The sequence below is a fragment of the Drosophila bipectinata genome, chromosome 3R, assembly GCF_030179905.1.
Source record: "Drosophila bipectinata strain 14024-0381.07 chromosome 3R, DbipHiC1v2, whole genome shotgun sequence".
Classification (NCBI taxonomy): domain Eukaryota; kingdom Metazoa; phylum Arthropoda; class Insecta; order Diptera; family Drosophilidae; genus Drosophila; species Drosophila bipectinata.
The window spans coordinates 6,746,036-6,761,695 of record NC_091739.1 but is presented as its reverse complement, the minus strand read 5'-3'; the positions used below and the strand labels follow the sequence as shown (position 1 = coordinate 6,761,695).

The window sequence follows — 15,660 nt, the reverse complement described above, 5'->3', positions numbered from 1 at the left end:
GTGTAGATAATCCCAGATTCTTTTAACAAGTTGTGGAAGAGCATGCAAGGTTGGCAGAAAAAGTCTTTTTCCTGTCGAAGGTTCAGGAGGATGCACCTTTTTGGCATGCAGGCCGCAAAAGTATGTGAGTCCGGTGGCAAAGTCTGTGATTCGGATTCTGTGCGTCCAACTGCCGTGTGGCATGCAGCAACAGTTTCCACAACCGGGGCAGTGGCTTGGGTCAGACCTAGGACAAGTTCTGAAACATCTGTGATTCAGAATCCGAAATCGTTGGGATCGCCAACAATCTTTCATGCTATGCATTTGCGAATCCATAACCCGAGTAGGAGAAATGCAGACAGAAACTTGCACCGGCTAGAATATATATGTTTTTTTATGTGCCGGCATAAATATTCCATGAGACATTTTATAGCCTGGCCCTCAGGTGGGTACTGACCAAATCAAAATGCTTTTAAAAATTTCATCTACGACTGGGCATACAATTTTAAGCAACCCCTGTAATATATTTTGACAACTTGGTTGTGACAATGCCTACGGGTGGTGGCCAGCTCCATTTATAAAATTGCATTTAAAAATCTTTTATTTTTTCATGAGTGCCCCTATCGAGGGACACGCAATTTCAAGGGAGGCCGAAAAATGGGGCAGATAGATGGGCTCCGGTGTTTATTCTGCCACTCGTTGCAAACGCACGTTGCAATTGCACAGAAATGGCAATCCGTTCGGCCCACAATAATGTTTTTCTTCATTTTGTTTAACTTATGAAAAATACATTTGTGACTCTTTTGCTTCTAAAGGATGTATGTACTTTCAATGATGAGTAATCTTTTAAAAGTTCTTTGATTCATATTTAATTATAAAGTCTTTAATAATTGGAACGAAAATGGTTTAATAATTACTAGGCGAAAAATAATATCCTATTATGATTATAAATAACTAAAATATTATTATTCGGTTTTGAACAAGGTTGCAGGAACAAGGTATCTTTTTTTCAAAAAATTCCAACCTTTCATGAAACAAAAAACCTGCATAAGCTTTATTCTGTTTGTTTGCGTTTGCCAGCAAATTGTGTGTGAAGATGTCAACAAGCTAGTTAACTGCATTTGATCTGCACTTTGCCTTTAACACTAACACAAAAACAAACAGGAACACCATCCCAGTTCTGAAAGTCATTGTGTGGGAGAATCTATTATTTTTCAAGCACATTTCACTTCACAGTTATGTTAGTTCTGCTTGATTTTCGCTTGATTTTCCCAACGCGTTTTTTCTGTCTTTTCCTTCCCTCACGTTGCCTAATACTTGGCTTCATGGCGATAGTTTGCTACATTTTTTTCTTGGTTTTTGTCTTTTGCTGGAAAACTAAAGTGGAATCCGATGTGTGTGCGTGTAATGTTGTCAAAATGACAGAACATTTTGCTGAAGTTTAAGTAGCATACGAGTAGGAAAATGGAGAAGGGGCCCACGCATGTGTGAGCTTTGTTTGGCAGGATCTGACACGCCCTGTCATTTCCACAGACTTCTCCCACTCCTTAGTTCCCGGAGATCCTGGAAATTTCGTAGGATACACTCGAGATACTTGACTTGGCACAGCACTTTATATTCTATCTATTCTATTTAATTTTTAGAATTCATACAAAACCCAAGTCGCTTAAAATCCATCTTTTAATGCCTTAAATAAATTTTTGTACTTTTATTTGGCTTTAGATACTATATTTGCTTCAATTAAATGTCTGAATATGCCAGAGAAATGCCTACAATATTTATATCCGTACAATGAAATAGAAACGCACTCGACTTTTAAAAGTCAAATGCTTGTAAAGTGTGTGAGAGGGTTTGTGGCAAAAACCCAAAAATTATTGCCCAAAGAAATGGAGATTTTTGACCGAAATAAATTTCGAATGCAAAACTATTTAATAAGCATCAAACTGGCCGACCATAAATAAATAAAGCCATGAGAAAATGTGTGTGCCTGCATGTTGAAACAGAGGCAGAATGCTTCAGCTCAAAAAACAAATGTGATGTGATGTTGTGCTTTAAGTTAAAGCTTTTAATTGCTTTGTTTTTGCAGGCATGAGTTATAACACTGAGCTAAGGACCAAGAAAAAACAAAGCCTAAACGGAAGTGTCAGTGGGCTACTCCGATGTCGGCTGGGCTGGGCAAGCTGTGTGTTCTGCTCTTGTGGCTCCCAGCTTTCAGATTCAAGCTACCATCTACCAACTTCCAACTCCACTTTTTTCCTCCTCCACCTCCTCCTCCTCCTCGGGTTAGAGCCTCTCTTTTGGCTGTAATGGATACGGACTCGTTAGATTTTTGGCGTGGTTTCAGGGGTAGCAGGCGGAGGAGGAGCAGACGACTTATTTATGCTTTCGGAGTTGGCTCGTCTGCATGTCCAGCTGTCCGACTGATTTGCATCTCTTGTGCATGATGCACACTCATACACATAGTCTCATGTGCAACAGCAATTATTGCATTTATGAAATTCAGATGCTGTTGCTGCAGCAGCTACTTCACAGATACTCGCTGGCTTTAGTATGTGACTTTTGTGTACATTTTGGCTTTATTTTTCTGTACTCTTTGGCAGGGTCATTAAACTTAAGCAATTGTTTCAACAAACAATATTATTTTTTAGAATTTAGTATAGAATTCAAAAAATTATAGCCCAAGAATCACAGTCTTATCATTTCCATATCATTGATTAATAATGGCAACCAATTAAAAATATTTTTATATGAAGACAGTTTTAAATAAAAATTTATATAGTTAAGTTAATGAACATTTAATATTAATATAATTAATGACCGATTAAACGCAATCGACACATACATATATTGATAAATGGTGTAACCTTATCTGAATAAAATAATAAAAATAATCTTTGAGGCTATTCACAAACGTTTCTATTAATTTATTTTAATGAATCAATAAATATTAATTTCTTTTATAAGTAAATTAAATGTAAAAACGCAGAGAGTTTGATTTTCGGTTGTCTTTAGTCTTTTTATATACGATTCACTTGGCAAAGTTCCCTCCCCCACTCTCAACCAGCAGCAATGGCAATTATCATGCTTCCACTCCCCGTAAAACCCCTTCGACCCTCGTGCTGGAACCCAAACCCAATCCCATTGGAAACCCCTTTCCTGGTCCCCATTTGGGTGCCAGGCTCATTCAGTTTGCGGCTTGGTCTTGTGGCAGACGACCCTTTACAGCTTCAGTGGGGGCCCTTGGCCGGGGTCATAATTTCTGAAATGTTTTGACTTGCATTCGCCTTTTATGCTGATTTACTGGCTGTTGTGGTTTTGTGACAAATCTGTTTTGCTCACTTCTGATGTGATTCTCATTCTTTTGGCCCACTTTCATCCGCCAGCCCCAGCCTTCTGCCGGCTGGCCCTCAATGTGCGGCTTAAATCTGCCAAAAAGTTTTATTTCAAGCCATTTAGTTTTGCATTTGTTTGACTTGCTTAATTTGCATATGTATTTTTGGCATTTCAGTGGCGGAGGAAACCCAGAGTAGCTCCCGGAGAACAATTTAGGCCCAGTCATTAGGCATAAATCAGTGTCTGCGAACTCATTAAATCACGCGCCTTGCAATGGAGGAGGCGTGGTGCCCGAGTCTAGGCTCAAAAACGCCCCCTTGGATGTATATCTTCTTGTATTGTTTATTATGGGTTCCTGCTAGTCCCTTTGATCTTTTGAGTTTAAGCTGTTGCTTTAAGTAACGTAAAAAGATGCACAGAAAAAAAATTTTTTTAAAATTTCAAATAAATAGAGTTTGTTTTAATTATAACACAAAATAAATAATTCAATTTTATTATAATAGTATTAAAATTTGTTTTTAATTTTCAAACATCAATTATAAACCACAATTTTTCTTGTCTGTAAAAGCCATTTTTATTCCTCAAAGCATTGGCATTTAATTCAATTTTAGCCATCCACACCTGACGCTTACCGGACAATAAAAACCATAGCAAATCGCTTTGGTCTCTGCTAATTTATTGGCCAAGCTTTAATGATGATGATGGAGCTCGAGCCCGAGCTGGACCTGGACCTGGGCTTGGACCAGAGTCGAGATTCTGCAGGAATAACAATGCAACGATGGCCCCAAGTCATCACGTAGACAAGATTCAGGTGCCTTTCAAGGTCGTATTTGTCGGGCTGTCGCTGCAATCTCATCGCGGTCATAATAAATTTATGCAGCCGGTGGCAAAGGTACGGCTTTATTCCCCTGGAATGGCCAGGTCCTCTGTTTTTTTCTGCAGTTTTCTGCACTGAAGAAGTTATAAAAGCCTGTGTGCGATGGGTGTTAATGCCGGTAAATTGCCGTCGGGTAATTGTTGTCGTTGTCGGTAATTGTGTCCATGTGGTCTACTAGTTGCCTCGTTTCTCCAGGTTCCCTTTGGCCAATTTGCCTGCCATCTTTGGCATCTCTGTGGTTACAATGTGGCTCATTTGTGCAACAAACGAGGCTGCAATTTTGTTACCATTTCTGGAACCAAGGACAAATCATAGCTTTTGGCCACAAATGCAGAGATAGAAACCTGGGAGCATGACAAGAAATTGGTTTTCATGCTGTACCCCAAAATCCAATCCACTTCTGTTGTCATAATTGCGGTTTTCGGTTGCCCGGCTGGATCTGGCTGGGTTTTGCATCTTAAGTCCTTTAAGTATTTACACATCGTTAACTTTGAATTACTCTGGCATAGGATGAATTGAGTGCCTTCTATATTCAGTTATTTTGGCTGTCTTTTTCAACGAGTTACCCTAGTTAGTGTCATTTTATTTGCGGTCACCCTATTTCAATGTAGATTTAATATCATAGTTCGTTCGTAGTCCTTCTCTGGCACTCATGTCATGGTTGGGGGTTTTTGTGTAATGAAACCGCAATTTTATGACCCATGGCCTTGCATATTCTTGGGCGATTTAAAGCGCTTTTAAATCCCATAGTTTTGCATTGATTTCTCTTTTATATGATTTCCAACTTTGCCGGACCAGCCTTTGCCCCTCGTCGTTGAACAACTTTTTCTCTTTTTTTGGCTCACTCTTTATGGGATATATTTTTTAATAACATTTTTTACTGACCATATAGGGGTGTTTCTGTGTGTTTGGGTTTGTGGAAAATCGGAATTTGTGGCATCTGCGGCCTTGTGTCGTCCTCTGCCCTCTCCTCATGTTTGTGCGCTAGTTATGTGCGTTTTATTATGTCAACATTGGGCCATTGTTCATTGGGAGCTCACAGGGATCATCATGGGGGATTGTGGGATGAGCTTCCAGTCCCCGTCTCCTACTCCCTGCCTCTGGTGTTTTTCTGGCATTTTTGCGAATGTTCCAGGCTTTTAGCTTTGATATATTTGTTAGTCTGACCATAAGCTTTGTGTAATAAAATTGTTGCATTTTGAGTCCGTAATTGTGCGGCTGATGGAGTGCATTTTTGATGACAACGATATTAAATTTGAGGACGCACTTGAGCGGGATTGGAAGGTGCCAAAGGGGAATTTATTCATGTATTTTATTCAAATATCTGAAAATATATTTCTGCCAAAAGGTCGAGACGATTTCCCTGGCATAACTTTTATTTATATTCATCATGCCGGAAATTAGAAGCTGAGCACAAACGAAATCTTTGTTTAATCTGTGTGCTCTCGGGTCCCAGGCGATCCATTTTTGCGGTGACTCATGTCAGTGGACATAAATCGAAATCGAGCTGTGACAGAACAGAAATCAAGCTTATCGGCCGTCTGCCAATATCTCTATTACCACCTGGGCCTTCTTGCCCCTCAACTGGTTTGCCAAACGCAAAAAGTAACAAACAAACAAATGGCAGAATCAAGTAACTTAAATGTCATTCTGAGGCAAAAACAAGAGAAAATCTGCAATTTGTTTTATGTAATAGATTAAACTCTTCTTCCAGATGTGCACAAGAAAAAACTTTCATCTCTACTTGTAGAGAAAGTACTCATTGATTCAAAACACTTCTTTTGCGTTTATGAAAAGTTAAGGTATTGAATATTTAAGCTTATATATTTGTTTTAACTTTCATAAATTTAAGGTTCCTTATTTTAAGAATCGACAGTGTATCCATGCGGATAAGGTAAAATTCTGACCCAGGCCAACTGCCAACTGGCATTGGCACTGACTGTCCTCCAGTGTCCTCCGCCTCCGCCCAAATGAAATTGAAGAAAATTGCATTTGCACGAGAGACAATTTCGAAACAATTGCAAAACTGTTTGACATGCTGCCTCCGTTGCCCTGCTCTCCTCATTTTTACCTGTGCGATGCTGCCAAACAGTTTAGCAGGTAATGCCTTATATCGATATCGTTCTAAAGCTGCAATGGGGACAGATACAGATGCGGGGACAGTAGCTTGGCATTGAGCTGGAGCAGGAATAGGAGCAGAAACGGGAGCAAAAAAGCCAACAGAGAGGGGCAGACGGACTTGGCAGGCAGTTTGATGCAGTTTAGTTGACTATTGACTGCCGGGCGGAGCCAAAGTCCCGGGTCCGGCTCAAAAACTTGAGGTTGGGAGATATCACGTCAGTTGCAGGCATTCCGGATCCGTTCATCGTGAGAGTTTTTGGCACATTTCAGCCAGCTGGCCATAGCCATTTTGGCCTTTTTGTCCTCGACTTCCGCTTCCTCATTCTCATCCTCATCCTCATCCTCATCCCCATCCAGCTCCGGCTGTAGCTTCAGCTTCTGTTGGTGTTCCACCTCCTGCACTTCCGATCCAGGTCCGTGCAGTAGCTATAATTTAGTTAAAGACAAAACGTCGCTGTGTCTGCAAAATCGAACATGATGCCAATGGGCCAATATTCGTTCCGTCAATGGCAGCTTGCCGCTCGTGTACCAGTCCCTTTTTGGGGGCTCCCACTGAAATTGGTATTGGTATCTGCATAAGGCCAGGCCAGGGACTTGTACTCCAAATGCAGCCGCTATGGGAACTGGCAAAATGTGTGAGTTGGCTTATCACACTGCCAGCAAAATATCAGTAATTAAAATTGCAAAATCCATTCACTACCAAAACCTTATTTACTTTCTTAGAAATCATTAAATAGTTGATGAATAAGTACCAATTTAATATAGATCATATCTAGCTAGTTTAAGATAGTTTTAGTTTTAATTTGATTATTTGGTAATTAATTGTAATTTTTTAAAAGTAAACAGTTTCTACATGTAGGTTTTCACTAATGGTCTATTTTAGAATGTAGAGGGCAATAGCTTTATAATTATTTATTCCTGCAGACTAAATCCATTTTTCAGTGCAATGGGCCCGGCTTAAATAGAATGACTCTTCTGCCCAGAACTCTGGACCCTAGCTGGCTGTAAAAACAGCCAGTCAAGTGCATAATTACTTAATTTCCTTCTCGCTTTATTTCGGCCACACATAGTAACTGGCCATTTTCAGATTCTGGCTACATTCTGGCCGCCTCTCAACCTTTTCATTCGGCTAATTTTGACTCTGGCTCCCAAGGGCAATTTCGGGGCTCAATACAAAATGTGTTTGTCTTTTTAGTGTCGCATTTGATGCCACACAATCTCGTAGATTTCCCCAAACGAAGCGACTCAACTCGGTTTGACCGGCGAAAAACTGTAAATTTGCACAATGACAGGCCTTGAGAGGCTTCGGAAAAGGAAAAGGACAAGGACTAGGGGGACCCTGCACGTAGCAACCTCACCTCACAACCGTAGCACAATAACACAAAAATTGACAGACAAAAGCCAACGGCTTGAGCAACAACTCTCGGACACAAGGAGCGCTTAGTTTAGGTTAGGATAGGACAGGACGGGCTGGGATGGGATGGGATGGGATACGGTACGGGATGTTGTTTGAAACACAACTGGGCAACGGGGACCAAGTAGCAGTACCAGAACCAAAAGCGTTTCCGACTTCTCCGGGCAACCTAAATTGTCAAAGCCAAGTTAAGACCTGTTTGGAATAGAGGGCCACGTGTCCCGGTCTTGACTTCACACTTGTCCCTTCCAGCAGTTGTATCCTTTGTGCTGTCAAATCATTGTCACTACAGTCAATCTTCTATAGTTTAAAGTTTTTCTTTGTAAGAATTCATGTGGTATGTAAGATGTTAATTACTCATTCATAGAACCTTCTCGAATGAAAATTTAGTCCTTCATTGAAATAAACAAATTTATTGTTTATTAGCGAATCTCCACTGTTTGAGATAAGGGCTCAAGAACTGAGACGGAGGCCAGGGCCTGACCAAAGGTTTGTCTTGGCCCCGTCTACACCTGTTGCCAATTGTTGTCTGCTGGCCGGATCGGGAACGAACTGAACCGGCAGTTTATGTTTATGTTTATGGCACAGGCTGACAAGAGAGGTTGTCTCGGCTTCCGCCCAACGAAAGATGTAGTGTGCACAGGATTTTGTGCATTTTGTTGACTGTTGGGCTGTTGATGTAGTTTTTTATTTGTTTTAAATAAATTTTACACGGAAGCTTTTATGTAAATTTTATGGTAATTCGCCTGGCTGTTGCATAAGCTCTATCTCTATGCCCCCGAGCTGTTGCCCTGTAAATAGCCGGCGGAGTGGCTTGTCTACTGCGCACTCCAAGCACTTGGCTGAACCACAAAACAGATTTAACTATAACACTTTTTATTGGGCTTGCCTTTTTTTTTTTTTTTTTTTTTTTTTTTTTTTTCGCGGTCTTTCAGAATTTGGAAATGGCTTGTGCATCAATAAGAGCATCAGCTAGCATTCCTGTATTCATCATAAAGCTTAGAGGCCCAGACGACCGAGGGGCGCTCAAGAAACGATTTGTTAGAGTATATTAAGTTATTTGTTAATTATTAAGCTAAGAGGAGTTAGTAAGGAAATTTAAAATTCTATATTTTAAATTAGAGGGACAGGAAAGAGATGTAATAGAGTAGAGACCATTGTAGTTCGAACATAATACCCTAAAAGGGTCATGCAGTGCATATGTCGAACTACAACGGCTAAGGAACAGAGGACTAAAGTTTCGAGTCCTTCTATTAGGAATGTTGAAATTTAAGCGTGTTAGTAAATGCTGGCTATCTACATCCCCGTTGATAAGGTTATGCAGAAAAACTACACCGAGCATTGTCCTACGATTTGTTAAGCTAGGTAAGTTAATAAGTAAAAGTCTGCTACTGTAGGATGGAAGCTGAAGATTTGCATCCCAGTATAGGCCTCTGAGTGCAAATATTAAAAAGTTCTTTTGTACGGATTCTATGCGGTCCTTATGTACTCCATATTGGGGACTCCAGACACATGAACCGTACTCTAGTATCGGTCGGACCAAAGAAATGAATAAAGTTTTGGTTATATAGGGGTCATTAAATTCTTTTGACCACCTTTTAATAAAACCAAGGACTCCTTTAGCCTTATTAACCATTAAGGAAATATGGTCGGCAAATTTAAGTTTTATGTCTAATAGGATGCCGAGATCATTAACCTGGGTTAATTTTTCTAAGGCAATCCCATTAATGGAATACGTAGCTTGCAGAGGGCAAGAACGATAAAAAGACATATGCTTGCATTTTGATCCATTAAGTATTAGATCATTAGCCAAACACCATTTTTGAAAGTTATCAAGGTCAGACTGAAGACTGCATTGGGCAGAGATGGATTTATACTGAAGACAAAGCTTTACATCATCTGCATACATAAGAACTAGAGAGTTCGTTAAAGCAGGGGGCAAGTCGTTTATAAAAAGCGTAAATAATAACGGGCCAAGATGACTTCCTTGAGGGACGCCGGATGTAGCACGGACCAGACGGGACTGTATGTTTTTAAATAAGACTCTTTGTGTCCTTCCATTCGGATTTCCTTTATTCGGATTTCTCTTCTTATTTTTTTGCCCGGAGAAGTGCTGATTCATGAGGCAAGAATTACCGGCTGAGTGAACCGACATGGGAATTACATGACCAGAAGTTTCTTTCAATCTTTGCTCGGCGATCTCTCGACTTTCGCCCATTAACAAAGTGCTCGCACACAGATACTCGGACCGATACCAAAAGATACATTTGTAGACTTGTTTGCGTGTGTTTGATGATAATGGCTTCATCTAATCGATTACATCATTGAGAGAATCGCGTGCCTCGCCACTGGAGTTCAAGTTGAAGCTGAATTGTTGCCTAATTCGAGCGTTTTGTGTATTTGTCTTACTTTTTCTGTTTGCGCTGGGCAATTGCTTACTTTGTTTGCTTACTTGTCTGCTAGTTTTGTGCTTTTTGTTTGTTTATTTGCCTTGCTTACGCTTCGTTTCATTCTAATTGAAATTGCATCAGGACCCATTGAAATTATGATTTTGCCTTTTGGCAGAGAAAGCCTCTTTGTGCGAAATGTGCGAAATTCCATTGTGATCGGGTTGATTGATTTCTCCGGCTTGTGGCTAATTATAGTCTGTCTCAGCTATGATATCACACAATTCGATACTGGGTCAATGTCTTTAAATAAATAAAAAATGCATTTTATGGTCTTACTTAATTGGCTGGCGTCTATTGTAAGTTCCTGGTTTTATTTTTCGTCGAGGAGATTCCAAATCATTTGCATAAAGCAAACAAAATATGCAAATTCCGGGCAAGAGACCCAGAAAAACGAAAGAACTTAACCACTTGACTGGCACAAATCATGTTTACACATGAGCAGCGGCCACTTCAGGGTTCGTCCCCATTTGGCCGAATAACCCAAAAAGTAATTCGGCCTCCCATCCCGCGTCCCCTTCCCCTCGTGCTTATTGGCAGATAATTGACACATAAAATTAGCATAATTTCGGAGCAAGTGAACTGACCAGAGCTGGCCAGAAGCGTAGCTGGCGATAGCCATCAGAATGCATAATGACCAGCAAACGATATCATTTCACTTTTCTTACGGCGGACTTTTTTTTATTTCTGCCTTCTGCTTTTTGGCGTGTGCAAATATTATTAATATGTATATTTGTCGCCGAGTTAATGTATGGAATTTAAATTAACAAATTTCCACAGTATTTTTTGGGAGTTGTCTCCCAGAGATTCCTATCTATGCAGATTTAACCGCAAACTGTAGAAAGTGTGGTAATTTTCTAGTTAGGGCAACGATGCGTATGCTTGATATTTTGTAAACATCAATATCAGATTTCAAATTAAATAATGGTGTTATTTAATTTAGTTGAAATTTAAATTAAGTTTTAATTGTGTTTTTATTTATTATATACAAATATAACCAATATATACAAATGTTTATACAGTGCGTAAATGTTCTAGTTAGGCCATTGAGGCGTATACTTTATATTTGAGGAGACCAAAAAGAGGATAACATATTTTTGTAAAATATTTTGTTAAATTAAAACGTAATCCTATCTTTAGATAGAAAAGGGAACCTAATGCCGTAGAGAAGTTCTTATTTCACACAGAACCACGATGCGTACACTTTGTATAGTATAACCAATTAGGTTCATTGAGATAATTTCTATTTGCAAAATAAATTTGTTAATTTTTCTAAAAATTCAATGAAGACTTTCTGACTATCTAAAATATGCTCTGTTATTGTTCAGTATCGGCAAACTTTTTATTTATTCCCCATTGACTTTGATGCATCGAATTGAGTTGAAACTTCGGCCACGCCCACACATAAATCGACGGGCAAAAACTTGTCAGCATTCAGGGCTGTCAATGTTGTCCTGCGACAAACAATTTAATTTATGAGAAGCGCTGCAAAACTAAAGCAGAATGCCAAGCAAATTGACAAAGTGAGCATTTAAGGCGGAATGGGCAGAACTAAGAAGGCGAAAAGCACGGACAAGAAGTCAAGTTGAAATGCAGAAGGAAAACGTCCTTCGATTGAAGTGCAAGTGTGTGAGTTTCCTTCTTTTTTTTCTGGCCTTCTTCTTTATCTCTCCTTACATTTGACACTTGAGTGCGCTTTGCATTCGTTGGGTATTGTTGTTGTGCTGTGCTAGTTGTTGGTGTTGATGTTAGGCAGTTTGCGCAACGAATCAAATTTAAATTTCTTGATTGTCCGCTCGAGTGGCAGGCCAAAAGCAAAAGTCAGTAACTACTACTCAGAGTGTGGAGTGAGGAGATCCTTTTGCGAATTTGCGCATAATAATAATTTGAACAACGTGCCTGGAATTGATGACTGGTCAGTGATGGTTGTTACCGTTTTGGTTCTTTTCCTTTGGCACAGAAAGAAAATCGATTTAGTTTTAGATTCTTGTGTTAAAAGTCTTGTACAGCGCCTTTTGATGGCTTAGAGCTTGCAACTTTTTTCTTGAATATTTGTTTATGCTCTGACCCTAGTCCTAGTTCACAATATCCTTTGAAAGTGCATTTTTTTCCAGTGTCGGAAGAAGTGTCGCAGAGGGCCTGAGTGACTGATGGACTTGCTCACTGACACGGCTCAGACGGGAGGAGTGTCCTTTCCCCCACTCTACCCCACTGCTCGTTATCTTTTCTACATTTTTTTTTCCAGGCTAGCTGCTCCTTTTTTCAGCTTTTGCTGTCAGCGCGTTCGGCGGCAATCTATGGCTGTTAAATGGAGCAAAAAGTGTTGCCCGAACAATGGTGTCAATTAAACTTTACATTGTTACATTTAAGGCAGCTGCAGGGGAAATGGCTGAACGACCTTCAATTTTGAATGCGTGCGTGTGGCTCCATGTCCCCCACTGCTAAACAATAAAAAAGAAGGAAACCCCCAAGTTGAGTGTTTGCCACTTTCTGAGGTTTCTCATCAGTCCCTTTTCGAGGTGGTTGGTCATTTGGTTTGATGAAGGTTTTAGGACCACATAAAAATAGATAAATGCCAGTAAAAAGAGGTTCCGTCTCGGAGTTCACAGAACTCTCATTTGTCTGGTTTATTTTCGGCATCGAGTGGGTGAGCAAATTAAACAAAATTGCCCTCACATAAACCCACAAACAATGGAAAAATTGATTCAATTTATTGTTTTAAATTTTATTTAATTGGATTTATTGACGCATATTTTAATACTTTATTGATCATAACTTTGTCAGGGCTTGAATTATGGTTCGGTACTGGTTTAAATCAAGTTTATTGGTAAGTGAATCAAAAAAATATTTTTTATTTATTTTAAATGAAATTATTTATTTTTTGTTGATTTTTTTTTCACTCACCACTTTTGAAATTATATATGTTTTTTCGTTAATTGAGTCACTTGATTTACAGGCACTTTGTTTTTGGGTGACACTTCACTAGCGTGTATGTACGTATATCCTGCCGCCAGGATATCTTGAGATTTCTGTAAGATGGGGCGATGCTGCCAGAGGCGCACGCGTAACCGAATCGGGAGAGTTTTTGCTGCAATGGTCAGTGGGGCTGGGTTCTTTTATACCCTCGTTCTGAATTTCTTCTGCCGCCGTCGCTAATGAACTTCATGATGAGGTTACACTGCCGCGGCAACTGCGCTGCCAGATTCTGGGCCTGGCAGAATTTCGCGAGCGTTTGCTGTAATGAAAGCCCGACGTTGCCGTCGCTGCCTCGGTCGACGTCTGCCGCATAAATTGTAAGCTTCACTCCAAAAAAGATTCTCAAGACGCTGACAGCGGAGCTGCGCTGCCCGCTTTTGTCTTTGCCAATTTTTTGCCTTTGCCAGTCGCGCTCTGTCTCGCTCGCTCGCTTGGAAACCAGAATTTTATACCGAAATCGGCCCAAAGTGATCGGCTTCTTGTTGGTTATTGTTGTTGGTCAAGCCGGCTGCTTTTTTTTGGCCCTGTCTTCTGCCATTGGCCAATTCTCGCGAGGAGAGCCCTCCAGCTGTTCGCCTGCCTGGCTTCGTATCTGTTTTTTGTTCGTACTCACTTAGCGCGTTTTTTGTTTTGTTCGCTCGGTTTGGTTGATTTATGCCGGAAAATATTTGTTTACTGTTTGTCAGCACCGAATCTGGCAGAGCAACAGGTGATTCATGGCACTTTAATTAAGTCAGAGTGCAGGCGTATTTTAGCCCAGTTAAGAGCTGCTCATTAACCAGCGCGAACCTGCTGAATTTCTCACTTCCTTTGAAGAAGGCAGGCACAAGCCAAAAAAATGTTTCAATTGCGAATTCAATCTAAGCCGGCCGCCCACCCACAAAATCATTTGCCATATCAGCGATGAACGTGATGGGATTTTTCTCAAGGAGACCCAAGCGTAGGGAGCGACAGAAATTGAAATCCTCTCGTCGATTTTGTCGTAAACATAAAGATAAAAAAATGTTTATATTTATCTCAGTGAAATTAATTCCAAGCGCTCTACGGTGAAAGCTTTTGACAGAATATATATTTCGAATTGGTTTCGTTTTTGGCTTGGGTTTTGGTTTCTTTCCACTGAACCACTTCCTTGTGGCAGCGTATAAAATTTAAATTTGGCCAAGATTTTTTTCTTCAGATTTTTTTTTGCCTTCCCTATAAACCGCCCACACTGCCACAAAAATTTCAATATCGGTGTCAGGTTCACCGAAGCCAAAAGGGGGCGGAGGCTGTTGCCCGAGTATCTTTGTATCTGTATCTGTATCTGTGGCAGAAGACTGTAGTCTAGCTCAGGTGTTGGCGCCAGCAGGCGGACAACTTGAACTTGCTGTTGCTGACGGTTTTTTTTCTTCGTTTCTGGCAGTTTATGCGCGCACGTGATTTGCATTCGTAAATAGCCAAGACGGCGAGTGTGTGTGTTTTTTGCTTGATATACAAATGCTAAAATAATAAATTGCTTCGAATTATTGGCACTTTCCTGGCGCTGATAAAAAGAATGTGTCTTGGTAATAACAATAATAATGCGACAACGACATCAGCAACATCTTTCCCACCGCCACCGACTGCCCAGAGGCATCATATCATGTCGTATCATAACGCATCGAATCGCATCTTGTTGAGCCTGGTGCTAAGTCCCCCCACAAATGTGCCAGCCATAAAAATATTATTATGATTTTCAATAATCACGCGCATTAAATTATCATAATACGAGCATTTTCAATATTTCCACGCCTCGGTGGTGTTGAGGTCGGTTAGCCTTGTTTGCCGCCACTGATTTTCCAATTTGGCTCGTTGAAAATTGAAAATGCTACCTCAACTGAGGGAAGCTCGGCAGATGAGCTTTGTTATTATTTTTTATGAATATTAGTTAGAAAGATTTGGGGCTAATTTTTCCATAGAAATATGTTTGGGGCTCTTTTGTTTTTCTTTCGTTGGGGGTGGATCAAGGAGCTACTTTAAAATACTTTTTATAGAATGTATTCATCATGAATATTCATCTGCTTATTTTGTATTATTCATACCATACAGGGAAAGACAACAAAACCCTCCAAAATTTGGTAACCCAATTTGGGCCAGCCTATAAACTTTCTTGTTTAAAGTCTTCTGCTCAGCGGTGGTGAATAAAATATAATAAAAAAGTACAAATAAGCGAATGATTTCTAAGAAGAGAACACTTCTTAGTCTGGCAAAAGGCCGCACAGCACAGCTGACAATGACGCATCAAAAGCGGCTTTCTCGACATCTCTCCGGGCCAGGCCGGGCCAGGCCAGTCATCTCCAAAAAGCAAATAAAATTAAATCAAAAGAATGCCTGTCTGACATAACAACAACACAATCAGCCACGGCAGCCACCGGCAACCTTCTAGATACAGTTAAGTAAATTTTAATGTTTTACTTCCCTGAAATCACTTGAGAAACCCCCCCCCCCCCCCCCCCAAAAAAAAAACAGAAAAAACATATTGCTTATCTGGAACT

General features: G+C 40.2%; 1 protein-coding gene across 1 annotated transcript in view; it reads right to left on the bottom strand.

The window, feature by feature from the left end:
* Positions 1-14,187, bottom strand: part of Mur89F (Mucin related 89F) — a 50,438-nt gene extending 36,251 nt beyond the window's left edge. Inside the window, exon 1 of the mRNA XM_043212030.2 lies at positions 13,076-14,187. The gene's annotated coding sequence lies outside the window, so the exon portion shown is untranslated. The remainder of the gene's footprint in view (positions 1-13,075) is intronic.
* Between the last annotated feature and the right edge of the window lie 1,473 nt (positions 14,188-15,660).